The following is a 22,610-nucleotide window of genomic DNA, read 5'->3' on the forward strand; positions in this document are numbered from 1 at the left end:
TACTTCTCCTTTTCCCATAACAGAAACTTTATTATCAGTCCCTAGTGTGACTTGTGACTTCACACTCTGATCTAACTTAGAAAACAGGACTATGTTTCCTGTCATATGGTTACTGCAACCAGAGTCTAGGAACCATACATCTTCACTTTTTGCTTCAATCATATTATAAACTAAAAGCAAATTATCTTGGCTGATATTTTCTCTAGTGAAACTTGCACTAGTTCTATTACTCATATCATGCTGCTTCTTCCTACATTCATTTGCATAATGCCCATATTTTTTACAATAGTGACATTGGACATTGGATTTATCATACCTTTGTCCTTGAGCATGATGCTGTCCACTTTGTTGGCTGCTTCCTTGGCCTTGGTTCTAATTTGGATTGCTGCCTCTTCCTTGAGCATTTGCTGAACTGTTTCTTCCACCTCTGTTTTGGCTTCTGCCTCTTCCGCTCTTGTTTCCTCTGCCTTGATCTCTTCCTCTTCCAAAGAACATCTGGGTCTTAAAGGCATGTTCTAAAAATGAGTTTTCATTCCTACTCAATCTCTGCTCATGTGTTATCAGTGATGCATGTAATTCATCAACTTAGAAGTTTGTGAGATCCTTTGTCTCTTCTATGGTGGTGACAATCACATCGACCCTTGAGGGTAGGATCCTCAATAGTTTCTCCACAATCCTCCTTTCTTCAAGAATCTCTCCATGAGACCTTATCTGTGTGACCACACTAATCACACGTGTGAAGAATGAGTCAATATTATCTGACTCCTTCATCCGGAGAGTCTCAAAATCTCTCCTCAGCCACTGTAGTTTTGCTGTCTTCACTTTCTCCATGCCTTGATAGGGTATCTTGAGAGTTTGCCATGCTTCTTGGGATCTCTTAGCTGCTGCTATCCTTGGAAATATACTCTAATGCACTGCTTAATACAAAAAGTAGAGGGCTTTATAATCTTTCTTCTTATTGCTCTTCAACAAATTTTTCTCTGCCTGAGTTAAATTATTAAACTCATTTTCATCTGCTAGTTCTTCAAAACCATCCTCAACAAATTCCCATAAGTTTTGGGAAGCAAGCAAGGCTATCATAGTTATTGCCCAATAGTCATAGTTTTTTCCATTAAACTGTGGGAGCTAAGTATTACAGATACCCATGCTAGCGCTGGCTCTAGCCATTCTTGCACTCTTAACTATGCTTCAAAATACTTGACTGTGTATTTAAAATAGCTGACTGTCCTCAACAAAAAACTAATCTTGAGAAATACCTTGGATTCTTTTTTGACTGAGTCTTCACTCTGCTGGAGAAGCTACTGCAACAAAAAATCCTTCCTTCAGCGTCTTTGACACTTTCAAAGAGCTTAGACAAACTCCGATACCATGTTGGGAATCTCTGATAATTCCAAAACAAATAAACAGAGAAAAAATGCTCTGTTTCTTAACACAGACGAACAAAAAAAAATTTGTTTCAGAGAACAGAGTTTTACCGACACACATAAAAACTTTGTATTCATTAATAGGGACAACAGTTACAAAAATCTTCCTCTAACAGAGAGATTTCACCAACAGAACTTCCTCTAACAGAGGGATTTCACCAACAGAACTGCTTTAGATGCAATAAAAAAAATTCACTGTCTTTGCAACAAAGAGCAATACTCTGTTTCTTCAAAAATTAACACTGCTGAAAAACACTCTTGTGACTGCACTGCTGTGCATTTCATTCTCTGTCTCAGCTTAAATAGAAAATTTACACTGCTGTGTAAAATTTCCTTCATTGGCGCACTGCGTATGTTCCCCTTTACATATTACATTACCATGAAAAAAAACAAACAGGACATAACATTTTGTTTTACATCTGCAGTAAAAACAAAGCTACTTCCGTAACTTTAAAAAAAATAATAAAATTAAAAGACTTTTACCTACATTCTATGACCATAGTAAATATAATTAAATTACTTTACTGACAAAAACGACGGTTAACGAAACTTCCACTTCACGTTAAGCAATTTATGGTTCTATGGTGTAGGCCTGTACATCGACCGTTGATTCAATCGGATGGCTGTTTGTAAGGCTGTTTTGGAATAGTCGCTGTGGCCACGTGTCCGCTGATCCATATGCTCGCTGCCCCCGGTGGAAAAATCAGCTTTCAACGAAAGGCGGTACCGGGAGGTATGTTAGCGGTTTTCCAAAAACGCAGCAGTTGAAAATAATATTTCAACACTCTCCTTTAATTTCAACTAAGTCATAGCCAGATATTTCCTCAAAAACTCAAAACTTTTTTGCCCCAATGGTTTGGTCAAAATGTCTGCCACCTGAGTTCTGCAGTGTTGTAAAACAAGTCTCTGTGTTGTTAAAGGAATACTCTGTGCACCCCAAAAACCTAGCTTTTGCTATATCCGAGGTGATTTGAAGCCTCCACCACTGCCCCACGTCCAGCGGTTGCCAACCGCCTGGTGAACCCGCTGCCCAAACCGTGAATGGGCAGTTGTTCTAGATTTCGAAGATCGCACCTCCTGCGCCTGCAAAGATAAAAACATGCAGTTATAAAACGTAAACCTGGGAAGAAAAACAACAAAAACCAAAAAGCTGTAGTCAATACCCTGTAAGACGCAGATAAAAAATGCTAACATGAACACTAGCGGAACTCCCTGTGTTCTGGCCATGGCTGTGATTCGAACTTTCAGCAGCAAAAGCCAAAATATGAGGGCGTCCATATAATGTGTCCGCAGCAACAAGCAATAGCTTACAAGGCTCGTGACGATACACGCGTGTACTGACGCTTCTGCCGGCCATTGACCATTTTTGGTGTACAGCCTTACTATGACCAGATTTTTAAATAGTACGTCAAGAGGAAATTAATCTAACCCGTGTGTAAAGCTCCACCAGGCTGATTTTTGTGACGGATTTGTTTTGGGGTTAGGTTAATTATCTTCGATGTAGAAATATCATGATCGTAGTACGAATTTTAAATTTTTATTTCATAAATTTTGAAGACTATATATTTAAATTAATTAAAATTATAATATTAAAATCTTTAGAATGTATAAATTAACAATAATTACATAATCATATTAATATACGATTGCAAAAATATTTATATATATTATAATATTAATAACAATAATCATATTAATATAACTTTACATATATGTATGTATGGTTGTAAATTTAGTCCAAGCAAATCTAATATATTAAATATTAGATGTGAGGCGACAGTCCGTTATGAAAACACTAATATATTAAATATATGAAGTGAGGTAACAGTCAATTATATCGTATTCAATCTGCGTATATTATAATTTCGTTATATTTATTTATAATTAATAAAGGTTTGTTAATGTGTTTTTCAACCAATATAATTATATTATTTTTTTAATTAAAAATCAATATTTAATTATATTTTATATAATTATATTAATTAGTATTAATGAGATTAATTATTAATATAATTATATAAATTAAATGATTATTAAATATTATTTTTTATTAAAAATTAATATTTAATTATATTAGTTAGTATTAAAATGAGATTAATTATTAATATAATTATACAAATTAAATGATTATTAAATATTGATACACAATTTTTATAATAGTAATTCAAAATCTATGGTATTCAATAAAAAGTTTTAACCAAACGTGAAGAAATCACACAACACAAAACAGATGCAGTCACTCAACCTATATTTCACTATCATTACAACTTTTGCATTGCGGGGTAATTAATAGCAGAGGAAATGCTTTCCAAGTATTTTATTCGTTTCCATGCGAATGGGAAAATGAGGATACTATGACTTTTTGAACGTTGTAGATCTGAATCTATATCAAAATGCAATCATCACCCATACTCGACCGGTCCTATCCAGTGATGAATTTGACTTACGGGGTGATTTGCTTTTCAGCTACCTTTTAAAAATTTACAAAATTATAAATTTACTCGAAAAGGGTTGAGAAGTTTGAAAATTGTTAAATTTGATCGGCGGGTTTGTTTTGAAATTTTAAACTTGTTATTATGGTTTTTTATTTTTTTGGAACGGAAAAGTTATTTTTTTTTTTTGTCAGAATTTGATTTTTTTTTCAAAAAATCTGACTATAAAATTGTTTGAAAAAATAAGTCCTTTAATAGTCAAAACTGATTTAACACTATCAAAAATCTGGACAACCTAAAATCTTAAACCTGTATAACCTCTATTTCTCAAAATTTCCACTATATTTTTACCAAAATTACCTTAAAATTTTCACTATTTTCCACACAAAATTGTAACCGCTTTTTGAATTTCTAACCCCGGAGCACCACGATTTTACTGCTTCAATTTTGTCACGGTTGCGATTCATCCCATCACATCCCGCGGCATTCATGGCAGAATCTTGAAATCCAGTCTTTTGATTGCTAGTGGACGCGAAAACTGACGTCGGCCCTTCCGTTATCTTTGGATAAGCGCAGAGCGGAATTAATGAAAAGCCTAAAAACTAGATGAAGGAACATGCCAAAATTATTGAAGTCCAGAAATCCAAAGGAAAAACCCTCCAAAAAAATATTATAGGCTAAGAGAGAGAAATAAATAAAAAAAGGCACAGAAAAAGGAAACAGAACAATGCAACAAACAGCTGGGCCTCTTTCGTCAGCAGAGAACACTGGCACTCCCTTAATATCGCCATCCCGTTCACGGACCAAGCTTATCCTACACAGATAATGTTCTTCTTCACGCCATTAAATCAATCAAATTATTCACAGCGCCCTCCTGCAAATATTCTAACTCATTTCTAAGCCTCAACCGATTTTTTTTTTCTAAGAGGAAAAACACACTAGAATTTTATTAAGAATAACATCAGTATATTATCCACCATGGTTTCTGTATAAAATTGATAGATTCTAACAGTGCAATCAAAAAGTCTAACCCGCATTATCCAGCCACGACCCGACAAAAACATTATGCATTATCCATTTTTGTCTATCTATTTTTCAAAAAATTGGAAAATCACACAACATAGATAAAAATTTATTTTAATTTGTAAAAAAAATTGGCATTACTTTTACAAATATATTCAAATTTCTTATTGTTAGAAAACTAATAAACTTAAACAGCGATTCTGCATGTGGAAAGAACTGAAAAGAATCACTGAAACTTAATGTTCAGGGATACGAATTACCTCCAGCCATTGGTGAAACTGTTGATGCAATTTCCTTCTAAAACACCACGCTCCAGCTGCGCATGTAAAAAGGAAAGAAGACAGCTGATCTGAAGGCACTTCCAAGCTCTGATATCTCAGCTAGATGGTGTAGAACTGAAGGGGATTGAGATATGAGCTTGGGGACCAAACAGATGAACATATAGCTAAGCTTCCATCAAGCTTCTAAAAGCTATGTGTTAGAAAAACCACAAATCAAGGTAGAGATCAGATCAAAGTGATGGACCACTTTAGTAGCTCCTAATTATAAATTTAGTAATTGCAGTTGATTTTCTTAACTTAAGGAAACTACTGCAGTTGGTTTCCATAAGTTAAGAAAAGCTGCAATTCCATAAATCAAGGTAGCTTTTGTGTAAAATCAATGGAGCTTAACATTCTCCCACTTGGTCCATACTTCCAAACTTAATGTCTCAAAAACCATTGACAATCTTTATTAAGTAATAGATACATGAATCATGGCGATAAGTCCTCCAATGACGAGTATTATCTTCCATGTATTACTATGTATTTATTCTTATTATAATTTATGTGGCAACAATTTCTTAATGAATAAACTTTATGTTTATTCTTGGTCCTTCTTAAATAAATTTTCTCAAATCAACTTAAGGTGCACATAAATATGAGAAAAAACATCACAATAATTAAGAATTTCATTAAAATATCATTGTCCATACAATGAAAAACTTCATAATGGAACCAAGTCCCATATTCAATACATGATCCTTGAATTTAAACGGTGGCATGCCCTTAGTCAAAGGATCAGCGATCATTAACTCAGTGCTGACGTGCTCAATGACCACTTTATTTTCTTTAACATGTTCCATTATAGCTAAATACTTAATGTCAATGTGTTTATTTCGACTCCCACTTTTTTAGCCATAAAACCAGCAGCTGAATTATCACAATATATTCTCAATGGCTTAGATATAGAATCCATAATTCTAAGCCCAGAAATGAAATTCTTAAGCCATACACCATGTAAAGTAGCCTCAAAACAGGAGACGAACTCGGCTTCCATAGTGGAAGTGGCAATCAAGGTCTGCTTGGCAAATGTATCATGATGTTGATTTGCGTGAATCAGCACATTCAGCAAAGTCAGAATCTGAGTAGCCAGTTACTTCCAAGTTGTCCGTCCGTCTATACATAAGCATGTAGGCTTTAGTCCCTTGAAGGTACCTCATTACTTTCTTTGCAGCTCTCCAGTGGTCTAAACCTGGATCATTCTGATATCGTCCCAACATTCCCACAACAAATGCAATGTCAGGTCTTGTGCAGACTTGAGCATACATTAGGAATTGCTGATCTCTTAGGTCTAGTAGATCTTCTTAATGTTGTACCATCATCTTCCTGAGAAGTATGTGGTTCAACTTGTTGTTCAAAAGTTCTTGGCAACTCTTGAACTCCTTGATCTACTGGAATATCGTCAGCAGCTTGTGGAACTTCAACAATTGGTTATTCAACACCAGTTTGTACTTGAGGGGTGATATGAATAATAACCAATCTTTCACTTGAAGTGGAAGGTTGAGATTCTGAATGATCTTTCTCAGAAACTATGTTTCTGGTTTGATCGCTTCCACTGATCAAGTCATTTTCAAGAAACTTTGCATTTCTTGATTCCACAATCCTAGTGCTGTGAGATGGACAATAAAATCTGTAAGTATGTATGATTTCTAATATGTCTGAACTCCTATTGGCACCTTTCTTTGACTTGTTGGTCTGCTTTCCCTTTATGCAGTCCACACAAGTCTCAATATCAGTAAAATCTAGAGTATTAAGTATTCCTTCATTTACCAATCTTTTAATTCTATCTATGGAGATATGACCTAGTCTCCGGTGCCATAATTTAGAGGAATCTTCATTAATAACACATCTTTTAGTGCTAGTGTGAACATGCGTTGAATCATATGTGACTTTGTTTTGTAAATTAATGCAGTAAAGACCATTAGACAAAATACCATTCCCAACATAATCAGATTTATAGAATAGACTGAAAGATTTTTCTGAAAAGTTTAAGGAATATCCAAAAGGTACAAGCCTTGAAACTGAAATCAAGTTTCTAAAAATACTTGGAACATAAAAGGTCTTTTCTAACTCCAAAACAAAGCCATTACTTAAAGTTAAATAACATGTTCTTATAGCTTCCACATGCGAGCCCATCTTGTTTCCTAATAAGATGCTTTGCTCACCTCCCACTGGCTTCCTTAGGTTTTGCAAACCTTGCAAGGAATTCGAAATGTGAATTGTTGATCCAGAATCAATCCACCATGTGTTAATATTAACATTAACCATATCAGATTCATAACAAACAAACGAGATTACTTCCTCAAGTTCGGGAATGTCAGAACGAATTTAAGAGAAATTTGCAGGTTGTACTACTGCATCAAAATAAAGAATCACATGCTTATGTTGAGGCTTTATAAACTTTCATGTTTTACCAATGTAAAACATGCTAAAAAGAATTGAATCAAATGACATAAAAATTGCCTGTGGGCTAAATTTTCAATTCAAACAGATTCAATAAAACTTTATGAACTTTCATGTTTTACCAATGTAAAACATGCTAAAAAGAATCGAATCAAATGACATGAAAATTGCCTGTGGGCTAAATTTTCAATTTAAACAGATTCAATAAAACTTTATGATAAAACTTATTAATTCATAACTCCTGTGGGTAGGTTATGAAATTTTATCCTAATTAATCACATAAATATAATAAAAATTCCTGTGAGATAAAATTTATTATATTCAGTGTAATTAATTACAATTTAATGTCTAAATAATCTTTATGTGATCTTGCCAATCAATATATAATTTTATTTAATTAAAGATGCTGTGGCTATTCTCTAATTAATTAAAATCATATGGATCACTAGACATTATTTTGTTGCATAAACAAAACTTAACCAGAGAGAAAAATAATGTTTACTGAAAGGAGTAAGTCAAAATGACATTTTAATAAACTCCATATAACTGTAATAATTCTCCAGTAAATCAAAATTAAGGTTAAAGCAGTCAGTATTGCCAAAATGACTACAAATTGATTGTTCAATTTATAAACTTAACGCGGAGATTCACTGAAGCAGCTTTGATCTACTTTGCACTTGCATAGCAAATGCAGTTCGAAGACTAGCTGGCTTGACTTCAGGCTCCATCCTTAAGTTTATAAAACAACAAAATAGATCAGCAAACAAGCTATTTTGCTCACAAAAATTAATTTTCAACAATGCTAAATCTGAACTTCATACGAAATAAACATAGAATCAAAACTGAATGCCCAAATGAGAAATAAACCATTTCTTATTTCTCTTTAATTACAAATGTTCATAAATGTAAGTTCAATGTAAATTTTACAATAAATATGTAATCAATTTACTTTGCATTTTGCATTGTTGATTTTATATAGTTATCCAAATTAACTATATAAATATATATATATATATATATATATATATAACCAACATGCCCAAAGAATTATTCAATATCAAAAATCAAAATACGATCTACCACAATTTCTTTATGACCTGCTTAATAATGTGCTTCAAACAATATCACAATACTTCCATACATTTCTCTCACATTATATATTGCGTATATATTGTATACGGTCAAGATATGCACATTAATGGTAAATGAAGCACTTATTAGAATGAGAAATGACCTTCAGTAATCTTTCAAATAAGGACCTTAAGTCTCCAGTGAAAACCTTATGTGCTATCCCTCCACTCGAGATACTAATTTCTAGAACTCAAACGTATAACATAATATATTTTTTTTTTTTTTTTAAAGTTATATATGTAATGAGTCTAAATATATTTAATTATCCTTCCAAAATCAATCAGGAGATTTACAGGCCATGAAATAAGAGAATGAATATCCCATTTGTGTAGACACATTAATTACATACAAGGGCATCGATTGTTTCCTAATAGATTAATGGGAAGACCTAACCGAGAATGGGAAAAATGCTCCAAACAATAGACAACTGCAGTCTACAGTGCAGGCCTTCCAAGACTTGTTACATAAGAGTGTAAATGCAAATGGAGCATTGGGTCATTCAAAATCGTAGAGGTGAAAATTCCTCTGAACGGGGAAAGACTGAAACCGTAATTACATCTCAATGCGGCCCATTTACTAGATAACCTCTACAGCAAAATTCCTGTCCTGGACAGCCAGATGATAGATTTCCTCAAATATCAAAAGCCAGATCTGCGTCTGTGTGTGAGAGAGGCAGAGAATTAAAGCAGGAGTGATCCCCTCAATCTTGGACGCGCATTTCAGGTTTAGCTTAACATCCCGCAGCCATGAATTACAATCCACAGCACTAAGAGGGGAAAATGCATTGGATAAGAGCGGTAAGCTTTGTCTCAACTAAGAAACGGCCAGATATATTGTATGCGCCAGGTAATTAAATTTTTACATAATTATGAAATGTCGATAACACAACAGAGCGTGTCAATAGAACAAACAAATATCAGAATTTAAAATAAATAAAAAATATTTATTGATTTTGTTCAACTGATAAACGCATGGTTTTCATTGAGCCAAGAATAGCTATATAGGTTGCATAATTATGTGGAAAATTTTCTGCAAAATCCACAGAAGTCTCCATGCAACTTATATCATGTATTGTTTCCAATGTAATAAATTTAAGATTTTGATACCAAATGATAATTTGTATTGGAAGTAAACAAATGGGCATCAGGCCCGTGTATTTTAATGTGCGCCCATAAAAAACAGGCCTGTGTATTTTGTATCGTTAGGAATCGATATTGTGAATAATATTTCATTACAACAGATATAAATGAAAGGTACGCAGATCGATTCTGTGCTCAGACATTCATTCGAATAAATGAAAATAATTTTCTGTATACGGTTCAAATTAAATCACTTCAAAACATTCGAATCCAACCAAGGCAGAGATATGCTGAGCTCTGATACCAACTGTTAGAAAACTAATAAACTTAAACAGCGATTCTGCATGCGGAAAGAACTGAAAAGAATCACTGAAACTTAATGCCCAGGGATACGAATTACCTCCAGCGATTGGTGAAACTATTGATGCAATTTCCTTCTGAAACACCACGCTCCAGCTGCGCATGCAAAAAGGAAAGAAGACAGCTGATCTGAAGGCACTTCCAAGCTCTGATATCTCAGCTAGATGGTGTAGAACTGAAGGGGATTGAGATATGAGCTTGGGGACCAAACAGATGAACATATAGCTAAGCTTCCATCAAGCTTCTAAAAGCTATGTGTTAGAAAAACCACAAATCAAGGTAGAGATCAGATCAAAGTGATGGACCACTTTAGTAGCTCCTAATTATAAATTTAGTAATTGCAGTTGATTTTCTTAACTTAAGGAAACTACCGCAGTTGGTTTCCATAAGTTAAGAAAAGCTGCAATTCCATAAATCAAGGTAGCTTTTGTGTAAAATCAATGGAGCTTAACACTTATGATTTTATATAATCTCTATAAAATTTTGACAATTTTTAAGAAAAAAAAATAATTTTATACTATAAAATTTGAGTGATTATTTTTAGATTCTATAGAAAGCTAAAACAAATTAAACCTCACACTTTATTATCTTTTCCCAATTTTTTCTTCTCCAAAACTATAGCTGGAAAATTTTAGGGGTTAATAGTTACAAATGGGCTAATTTTTTATGTCTTTTTCAAAATATAATTGACTCATTTCATTTTTTTAAAAGTATTCATCCAAATATTATAGTATAAAACTCTTTTACCTTATAAATAGTCAAAAATTTATATAAAAATCATATAAAATTATTAGAAATTTATCTAATTTTTCTAATTTTAAATTATTCAAAATTTCTCAACTTTAAAATAAATTTCCATTTTTAAAAATTTCATAAAATTCTCTTAAAACTTAACTGCTAAATATACCCAATAAAACCTCATAAGACACGCAAGAAAACAGATAAGAGCTTCCGCCATCCCTCACGCAAGAAAACATATAAGGGCTTCCGCCATCCCTCTGCGGTGTCAGATAAGGAGCATATGCTTACAAAAGAGAACAGTCCTGTTCTCACAGCCGGCACACACCGTCTGTGAAGCAGAAGTGACATCTTCTCCCCTCAAATTTCTTCATTAATTTTTAATTTTATTTTGTGTTCTTTTGTATTTTTTAAAATTAAGAAAATTGTAATTTAAAATTATTGATTTAAAATTTTAAAATTAGATCTTAAATTATTTATAAAAATTATATAAAAATTAAGAAATTTATTTATTTAAAAATTAAAATTTATTGAATATTTATGTTATTGAATGGATAGGTTTATTAAAAGAGAAGGTTCATTTTAAAAATAAAAATAAAATTTCTCGAATATTTATGTTATTGAATTGATAGATTTATTGAAAGAGTAGGTTCATTCTAAAAATAAAAATAAAATTTATTGTATATTTACGTTCTGGATAGGTTTATTGAAAGAGTAAGTTCATTTTAGAATCCAGTACGATGTCTAATTTTTCCTATTTCTTATTAAAATTTAAATTTTACTCATTAAATCAAAATAAAAATTTTAAAATTCTTAAAAAGAAAAAATGACTATACAAAATATTTAAATAATATAAATTTATAAAAAAAATTACACATAAAAAAAATTAAATCTCTCTAAACTCATATTAAATCTATATTTAAATAAATCTATACTAATTTTAAATAAAATATAAAAATCATAAAACTTATTAACAAAAAATCACTCAGTGGAATACAACGATGAAAATCAGATCCTGCAACTACTCGCCTTAGTCATCCAACTACCACACACCCGAGCAATCAGGTATTTTTTATTCATTATTAATTCCAAATTCTTACACATACATCCTTGTTCCACCATCAAAAACACGATTCAAACACTGCGTCTACAAGAACTTTTGAAATTTTTTTCCTAGATTCCAGCCACTTTTGACCACCCGTCTCGGTAGACGACTCCTTTTATTATTTATTATGCAGTAGTCTAACTAGCCTAGAGGAATTGCCCGGAAAGTTATGGAAATTCTAGTCATATTTAGAGAAAATCCGACAAGAATTTTTGTAAATCCAAGTTATAGTTGTTAAACTTCAAAATTTTAGGTGACCTAGAAGTTTTTGATGGTTCTGAATCCATTTCCACCATCAAAAACACGATTCAAGCACTGCGTCTACAAGATTTTTTGAAATTTTTTTGCCTAGATTCCGGCCTCTTTTGACCGTGGCAATTCCTTTGCCTGGGTAGACGACTCCTTTTATTATGTCGTAGTCTAACTAGCCAGAGGAATTTCTCGGAAAGTCATGGAAATTCTAGTCATATTTAGAGAAAATTCAGCAAGAATTTTTGTAAATCCAAGTTATAGTTGTTAAACTTCAAAATTTTAGGTGACCTAGATGTTTTTGATGGTGCTGAATCCATTTCCACCATCAAAAAAACACGATTCAAACACTGCCTCTACAAGATTTTTTGAAATTTTTTTGCCCGTATTCCGGCCACTTTTGACTGTTCGAGCAATTCCTCTGCTTCGATACTTCTTTTATTATGCCGTAGTCTAACTAGCTGGAGGAATTGCCCGGAAAGTTATGGAAATTCTGGTCATATTTAGAGAAAATCCGGCAAGAATTTTTGTAAATCCAAGTTCTAGTTGTTAAAATTCAAAATTTTAGGTGACTTAGACGTTTTTGATGGTGCTAAATCCATTTCCACCATCAAAAACACGATTCAAACACTGCCTCTACAAGATTTTTTGAAATTCTTTTGCTCAGATTCCAGCCAATTTTTACGGTCCAGGCAATCTGGCAAGAATTTTTGTAAATCCAAGTTCTAGTTGTTAAAATTCAAAATTTTAGGTGACCTAGAGGTTTTTAATGGTGCTAAATCCATTTCCACCATCAAAAACACGATTCAAACACTGCCTCTACAAGATTTTTTGAAATTTTTTTGCTCAGATTCCAGCCAATTTTTACAGTCTGGGCAATCTGGCAAGAATTTTTGTAAATCCAAGTTCTAGTTGTTAAAATTCAAAATTTTAGGTGACCTAGACGTTTTTGATGGTGCTAAATCCATTTCCACCATCAAAAACACGATTCAAACACTGCCTCTACAAGATTTTTTGAAATTTTTTTGCTCAGATTCCAGCCAAGTTTTACGGTCCGGGAAATTCCTCCGGTAGACGACTCCTTTTATTATTGACTTCAATATTGTACATAGATTTTAACAGTTCAGATCCGCGACTTCTAACATGGACAGCGCAACAGCGTGCTAGGCTTTCCCAATTTTTTTTTTATTTTTTAGACATATTTTATTAGCTTAAAAGATGAAGGGTCCAAGAAATTATTCGATGTGATCTTTCCCAAAAAATGTGCTCTAAACATTATGGATCACAGAAGTCTAAATTGAGGGAAAAAAATATTTATAAAAACAAATAAATAAATAAATAAAATATTAATAATGAAGACTTTCGACTACCAATTCTCCCTCAATGATGAAGTAAAGTGATTTTTTTTCTCGTGGGATTAAGTTTGATTTAATAATTTTAAAAATTGTCGTATTAAAATACAAGGAGAAAATCAACAAGTTCACATAATTAGTGTTTTTTGCGGTTTAGTTTAATAAAATATTTTAATGTCATGATGTGTTGTATGTACTCTAAAGAATAATAAAATTGTAAAATGAGTTATATGAATATTTGTTTAATTTTTTTTATTAGTTTTATAAATATAATTAAACATTTTTTTAGTAGATAAAAGGTGTATATATATATATATATAAAATTGACATTGAAGAAAATGATAACAAGTTAATAATTATTTATTTAATATTGAATGATGGCAATTTTTTTATTATATAATGCTCATATTATAGTACACATGTCATGTCATTAGAGTATAGATTGATATAATGAGAGTTGTACAAATTGTACACATTTATTTTTACATATTTTTTCAAATTTATTTTTTTTGTAAATTAAAAATAAAACCTATAAAATTCGTCTATTCAATTACACCAGTGAAAAAATAGAACTTTTTTATTTAATTACAAACCATTTGTGTTATGGTACATAGTAATTAATATATAATGTTTTTTTTTCAAATTATTTATATTTATTGTACATAGTAATTAGTGATAAATCCTCTTTCAGCCTCAGGATGAGTGTATAAATCCCAATTAAGCATGTTTTTCATCCATTGATGATCAATTGTATGCTTCCTACATCCTTCCATAACCGAAAATAACTTTTGCATTTCTGGTTTTGACGGCTTTTTACAATCACAAGGCACAAAGTTGTCAAATATGGATTGAGGGATTATTTCAAAGTTGTTCCAGAACAATAAGAGGGGAGACATTTCAATCAATCATTTTTGAGATAAATAGAAGTAAATTTAATTTCATATTAATGTTATTTTTTTTCTAAATAAGACTAAATCTATTAATGGAACAAAAATAAAAATACATGGAGGCATCGGCCTTACCATGTTTTAACAGACAGTAACTGAAAAAAGACTGCCCTCAAGGGGAAACCAGTCCAAAATTCACTGTATGAGCTGCCCACGCAGGGGAACCAACCTGTAATAACCTTGTAGAAGAGTTTTTTGAACCAAACAAACAAAATTGACCCCAATTGACAGCAATTACAACAAAAAAACTTCAAAAAGTACCCCTAAGATGGTGACCGGGTGACTAAAAAACCTGAAAAGAGACCTTGGCCTACTAGGTGTCAGCAGGTGGCAGAGGTTCCTCCACAATGAGACACCTATAGGCATCCATATCTTCTTCATCTTACTATTGTCTGCTCGTCGTGGCTTCCATCTTTGCATTGCTGCCTAGAGTGCTCGTCATGGCTTCCATCTTCGCATTGCCGCTTGGAGTGTTGTGTACCTGAGCTGCGTTCGTTCGGTTCAAAGCTTCACCATGAGTTCTGCGAGTCCCTGAGCTGCTACCATGAGTTTTTCACCTGCTGGTGCCGGTCCTGTCCTGAATGATGCGTGTCGGGACGACAGTGCTCTGTGGCTCCTCTCTGAAGGCAACAAAAATGGTAGCAATAATACACGGGCGCTCCAAAGTGCACTGAAACTAGAACTGGGTAGAATGGCAGGGATTCATCATTAGGACAGAGTCATCAAAAGGTTGCTGGGCTTCGTCATCACGCCTATAGCCGACCATCTGGACATGCCCCTGGCCACTGCGGTGAGCAACAACGAGGACGAGGAGGAATCCACAAGAGTAGAGTCAAAGAGGGACAGTGAGGGAGGGCGAGTGGCTATGTCTCTGCTGCTACCCCTTCTACATCTCATCCTATGCTGCAAATGAGGCATATTTTCCTGGTAAGTATTGGTTCGACGGGTGCTTGGAGGAGCAGGAGGAGGGATGGAATGGCTCATGGAGGCAGGAGAGTGGGGAATTTGATTACCAGAAGCAGAATTCAAGGCCGAAGCAGCAGCTCTGAAACAACAAAACAGGTTGTGCGAGAAGTGGGCACCTTCGACCATTTCAATGCAATAGAGGATCTGGCACCTTCTCCTTGTAGTCGTTCGAGAGCTTGGCTCTACAGTAGTGGGGAGACAGTTACAGGCCAGAGGAGGCAGAATGGGGGGAAGGCAATCCGAATTCTCCATCTTATGGATCAGAGTGAGGTATCCTCGGCCTTCACCCAACATTAAATTTTTTCCGCTTTCAGACATCATTAAAACGCCATTAATTGTGGTGGTGGGCGTCTTGGTTGCAGCATGGGTGGCCATGTGGCCACGCCATTTGCCGGCCCGGATGAGCTGCACTGTACCAGCGCTATTTATCACCTGCATCTGGGAAATTTCATAATGTTAAACTATGTATAGATTTTAAATTTTTTAGTCAAAGAAAAACTAATAGCAAGTCAATGAAAAAATGAATACGTTGCTAGCCAGTTGCAAGTATAATAATGTTGAAAAACGTCAAAAGTGGAAAAAAAAATAAAATTAATTTACTAATAAAATTTTCTTATTGCCTTTAGGTCAACAACCTCCTTTCCATTTTTTGGGTGAACAATAGTGTCACTAATATTGTATTTTTGAATATAAAAATAGATTCAACTAAAAATGAAAATTTTCTTTTCTTTTTAATCTAATTATCAATTTTTATATATATATATATATATATATATATATTTAAAAATTTAAAATTTAAAATACTTAACCATTTAAAATTAATTTTTTTTATTTGTTAATTGAATTTCAAATAAAATTAAGAAAAATAACTTTTAGGGGGTTAGATTACATGACTCGTAGGAACTAAATCTTCTGACCTAGACCACAATCTCGAAACTATTAAAAATCGTCTCTTTAAACTACTACTATACGATTGATTGGAAAATGCAGTATGTAATAAATATACGAAAATGAATAACATAGTTTAAATATTTTTTTTTTTTAACTTTTCACAGTTATTTTCCAATTAGGAGTTTTCACCATTACATATGCCAATAAATAACTTAGTGTAAATATTCACAATTTTGTGTTTTTAGTTTTTTGGGTTGACCACCCAAGGCACGAGTATTGTATTTTGTTAGTATAAAAATAGATTCAACTTTTAATAAAAAAAAATTAAAATGAAATTTTTAGATTTAACCTATTTTTTTTCTTTTATTTTTAATTTAATTATTAATTTTTTAAAATTAAAAAATATATATAATTTTAAATATAAATAAATTTATTACTTTAAAACTTTTTAAATATATATATATATATATATATATATATTTTTTAATTTAAAATTAAAATTTTCCTATTTGTTAATTGAATTTCAAATAAAATTTAGAAAAATAACTTTTGCGGGATTAGACTACATGACTAAATATTAAATTTCTTTATCAATTCAAAAATTAATTTCATCGATGAATAAATTGACAACTTTGAATGATAATTCAAATATGAAATTATTTAATATATTTAAAAATAAATTTTGAATATTGATATTTTCACACATAATTATTTAGAGAGATCCAAAAATAAGTGGAAAAGAAAACAAAAAATAAATGTTTAGAACATTTTTGGATTATTATGTTATGGAATCACCATTATTCATAGATCTAAGGTTGATTTGATTGAAGATTTATGATTTATGATTTTACATAAAATAACATTATAACATATCTTCCATATTGAGCTAAGAGAGTCTCTACTCAATTAAACAAATAAAAGTTAAATTTTAAAAAAGATGTAACAAGATTCTTCATCAAAGATATTTAATCTCATTCTACCATGGCCAATAGGCCAATACCATGGGTTACTAATACCACATGCCAAAAATCCATCAATTTCATGTTCATATGCCATTATTTTAATTAATCAATTTAATTAAAGAGGAAGAAACAACATAACTACTTTTGAGATAAATCTCAACATTTAATCTATGACTATTATTAAGAATATTCAATAATCATTTTGACTATAGTTATCGAGCATATATCTATCTTAACTTTGGATCTATCAAGTACACGGAGAGATCAAATTTCTCAAGGTGCAACCTCTTTTTGAGTGTAAAAGAGATTTGATACATCTTAACTTTGTATATATCAAGTAGCAAGAGAGATCAAATTTCTCAAAGTGCAACCTCTTTTTGAGTGTAAAAGAGATTTGATACATCTTAACTTTGGATCTATCAAGTACCGAGAGAGATCAAATTTCTCAAGGTGCAACCTCTTTTTGAGTATAAAAGAGATTTGATACATCTTAACTTTGGATCTATCAAGTACCAAGAGAGATCAAATTTCTCAAGGTGCAACCTCTTTTTGAGTATAAAAGAGATTTGATCCCTATAGGAGCTTGATAGATTTAGAGTTAAGATGGGTTTGTTTGAAAAATAAAAGAGATCTAAGAGAGATTATATATACAACAAATCACCCACATTCTTTTGTTGATCACATAGAGAAATTACATATATAAGAATTAGATCACCGACTTCTAGATGATAAGATCCAAAGAAGGTAGATCTATGACTCATAGAAAACTCACACACATAGGAAAATAACAACTTCTAGATTTACTCCTTGGGATTCCCAATTACAACTCATAAACATGGGAAACAACCACATCTAAAATAACACCTCGGAATGCTCATTGACAACTTGTAATACACATGGAACACATGACATGGAAGCATTACTTTCAACACCCTCCCTTAATGCTTACATGGAATGCACATTACACCAATAATGTGATATATGTCTGACTAGTCTTCATCAGTACTCACATCCACTCTGGAATCTCACAAACACCACTCTTTCAGCACCACATCTTCGAGTTGTCACTTGACCTCCATTTAAAGTGTAATCGCCTTTGACCATCATTGATGAACATTGCAATAACAACAATATTGACACCTACAATCGTCAAGGCTTCCGTGATAAGACTCGTCGAGTAATGAACCATCTTATGGACCAACCACCATATGTAAGATATTTCACTTTCGGATATCCACCAATTGTTAGGATGGAGATCTGGATACTGAATGCATTCATAAGTTGATCAAACAACTTGACCTTACAAAAGAATTGATGTTTTGGACACCGAGGCTTCAAATTTAAGAACCACCAACCCTTTTTTATAACCATAAATGAAAACATTTCACAACTACAAACTCAATAATCATCAAACTATCAATTTTCATTTAGGCATAGACAAGTCACCACATCCCTCCTTAGGATAGGTAAAAATTTGTTCATCTGGTTCAAAATTTTTCTTGGAGCTTTCTCATCTTTACAAAGCAGCATTTCTTAGAGTGGTCAATTCCAACAAACTTACACTCACATATTGAGATGACCAGACTCAATATGTTTAAAAATGCTAACTCCAAAATTTGATATTAGAACAATATTGCAACATAAACATCTGACACAGAGATCTCTTCCCCACATAAGTGAAAAATTGAGATTTTCCTCCAATTTTAACACTTTTGACATATATCATTGGCCACTTGAAACTCCTCTTCCCAAAATATTAGATCCAGATATTAAATCCAGATCCGTGTAGCAACATGTATAGTTCGTGGGCATTATTTTGCATATTTATAATATGACAGTACACACAACTTTGACAAAACATCGAGGCATGAACTTAAATCCTTTGCAGGTTACAGGCAAATAAACACAAACAAAACTTTATAGATAGAAAGATAATGGAAGGATCTGATGATGCTTGAAGAAGTTGCAAACAAACAAACAGATCTACACACACATGATCACAAAAAAAATTGACACGCTAAAAATAAACTCTGACACATCTATACTAATATTTATAGAAATAATAACATTATGAATCCCTCACATATTCCTAGCCCTCCCTTGAGGGAGTCAAGCTAGTACCAACTCAGATACCTTGTTAGAAAAATAAAACAGAGCTAAGAGAGATTATATACCCAACAAATCACCCACACTCTTTTATTGATCACACAAAGCAGTTACATATATAGGAATTAGATCACCGGCTTCTAGATGATAAGATCCAAAGAAGGTAGATCTATGACTCCTAGACAACTCACACACATAGGGAAATAACAACTTCTAGATTGACTCCTTGGGATTCAAATTTATAACTCATACATATGGGAAATAACCACATCTATAATAACACCTCGGAATACTCATTGACAACTTGTAATACACATGGGACAAATGACATGTAAGCATTACTTCCAATAGGATCTATGTTGGTTTAATTTACCCGATCAAATTTCTCAAGGTGCAAAACTCTTTTTCAAGGGAAAAAGAGGTTTTATCTCCGTCAAAGGTTGATAGATTAAGATAGATCTAGGCTACTTCAATTCCCCCTTTTAAATAGCCTAATTCCATAGAAATACCCTAATAACCTAATTTTTATTATCTTAGATTGAATTTATTTTTATTTTAACCTAGGATTATTTTTATCTTTATTATTTTATTATTTTCATTTAACAAGAGAGTACATTACAATATCTCTTCCATACTAAGCTAAATTGTAACAACCCTGGTGAAAATTCCATGTAATAAAAGTTAAAAAAAAATGACCACAGATGAATGGGACACTTATTCCATGTTGAATGTTGGGCAAGACATCCTAGGAGGTATTCATTTGGGTGGTTATGGCTAAAGAAATTGGAAAAGGCAATGGCTAAGTCTTTGGAAAGGCAAAATAACTTTTTTGGCACAATTATTTATGAAAATAATGGAAATTAGTAGAAAAGGAGGCGAAAGGTCACAAGTTGCATGTCAGGAGGAAAATGAAGTAAAATAATGGAAAATGAAGAAAATAGAGGCCTCGTTCATAAAAAGGCTTCTGAGGATCAGTTGGCGACCTTTTGTCAGACTGACCTTTTCTAAGTTTAGTGTTGGAGCACTCTCATTATTCTCTCTCTCTCTCTCTCTCTCTATCTCTCTTTCTCTCTCTCTCATACTCTTGGACACTAAGTTTTCTTGGAGCACTTTGGCATTGGAGCAAGAAAGCCAAATAAGGCAAGAAGAAGAAAAGATCAAGTAGGGAAAGGTAGGATCAAGCAGCTACAATAGGCTTCATTGCAGGTATCAACTTTCATGTATATTTTCCTTGCTAGATTTTCCATGCATGGGATTGCATGCGTTTATTTTCTACCATGGCATGGGTTTTTCTAGGTATGACAATATTTTCATCCTCACCTTGCCATTTTCTGGTAGCTTTGATGAGATGGATTATCTCATTTGGTTTATGTGGGATGGCTAGATTGGATTCGAAGCTGAGTGGGGTGGATCTCCCAATTGACAAACACATGGTGCAGTGGTCACTGAACCAGATTGAGGATACACGAGGCCACTGGCCTAGAAACCCCTGAATCAGATTGTGGGTTGCATAAAGCCATATTGTGTGCCTAAGAATCCTTGCTAGTGAATGGCGGGATATACGGTAAAGTCAAGAGGTGGATTTTCTCTTCGTTGGGCCTAGTGATTCCTAGATGGAATGCATGGTAAATCCTGGAGACTATGTCTCGGTGTAAGTCCTAGTGATCCCTGGATCATACTGCAGATGCATGGTAAAGGTGGAGAGCTCCGTTGGCATCCAAATTGGTTGGTGTTTTTGATGTGTTCTATGAGTCCCACATTCATGCTTAGAATATTACACAGGGGTGATTGGTTAAAGAGAGACTTGGCTCAATCAATCTATGTTTAGGTGGAGTGTGGTAGTCCCATCACCAGTTGGTTCATTGCATTGATTAATGAGAAGTTCATTCCATTGATTTTCATGTGTAAATTTACTGGTGTATATGTGGATTTTGATACCTGATATGTTTATTGTATTTATGTTCCTATTATGTTGGTTATATGTGCATTTCATGACAACAACTATGTATGGCTCTTAACATGTTTTTACTTGTATTTGAATGGATAATGTGTCTATGACCTAATAGATGAATATGTAGCAAATGACATGAAGGAACAATGGTTCATAGTGATTCTCAGATAAGTATGAGATCCCTACACTTAGTTTTGTTGTTTACATATATAGATTACATGTTGACAATATGTTTGATGAAATTTTTTTCATGGTTAGTGGGGGTGTGGATAAGGTCTTGTTGAGATTATTTATTTTGCTTCATTGTTTCCCTATACTTTATCTAATTCTGAGCTATCATTCCATTCTGGGCAGTGGCCTGGGCTCTGAAAAAGTGGCTTAATTCTCGGGCTTGCTGGAACATAACTAGCAATTTTGGTCCACATTAGCTGGCAAACAAGCATATGAGAGCAAATTTAGGTCTCAGGTCGCACTCTTTCCCATATCTTGCGACTATGGCCTAAGAGGTCCAGAATAGTAGTGGGATCCACAGATTGGCTATTTGAGTGGTTGACTTGTCTCCTGAGGGTTTTGTTGATGATGTTGGATGACTGTGGGAGGAGGCTGTTACAAAGTTGTATCAGAGCATGGTTCAAATCTCATGCTGAATGGGTTGAGTGTGTGTTGGTCATGCATTCATTTCAGTTGCATGTGTGTCTCTTACACTTACATACTTGTTGCATTTGCTTGGTGATGGATTAGGGTTGTAGTCTGGTTGTCATGGAGAATTTGATGTTGATTTCATGAAGAGTATTTGACATGAGTATGTGACTGATTGTATATGTTTATTTTTGTTATGAAACCAGCTCACAAAAAGATAGAAAAGATAGATCAATGACTTAAAAATCAGCCTCTTCAAGAGGGAAACCTCCTTTACATTACACAAATGAACAATTCTTGGATGATACAAATGACAAGACCTCCTTTCCATATATAGGAGTCTAAGGGGTCATAATATAATCAGAGTCGACATAACGATAATAATGTAAAGGCACAATAATAACAATAGTGGGCTTCTATGGGGCATAATAATAAAAATATGGGGACTACGTGGGCACAACAATATAATAAGGGGGTTGCACTAATAACAGTAATGTGTTACACTAATAACAATAATGGGCTACACTAGTAG

This window comes from Pinus tabuliformis, chromosome 3_2 (genome assembly GCF_031772625.1).
Source record: "Pinus tabuliformis cultivar Carrire ecotype Pingquan chromosome 3_2, CPIR1, whole genome shotgun sequence".
Classification (NCBI taxonomy): Eukaryota; Viridiplantae; Streptophyta; class Pinopsida; order Pinales; family Pinaceae; genus Pinus; species Pinus tabuliformis.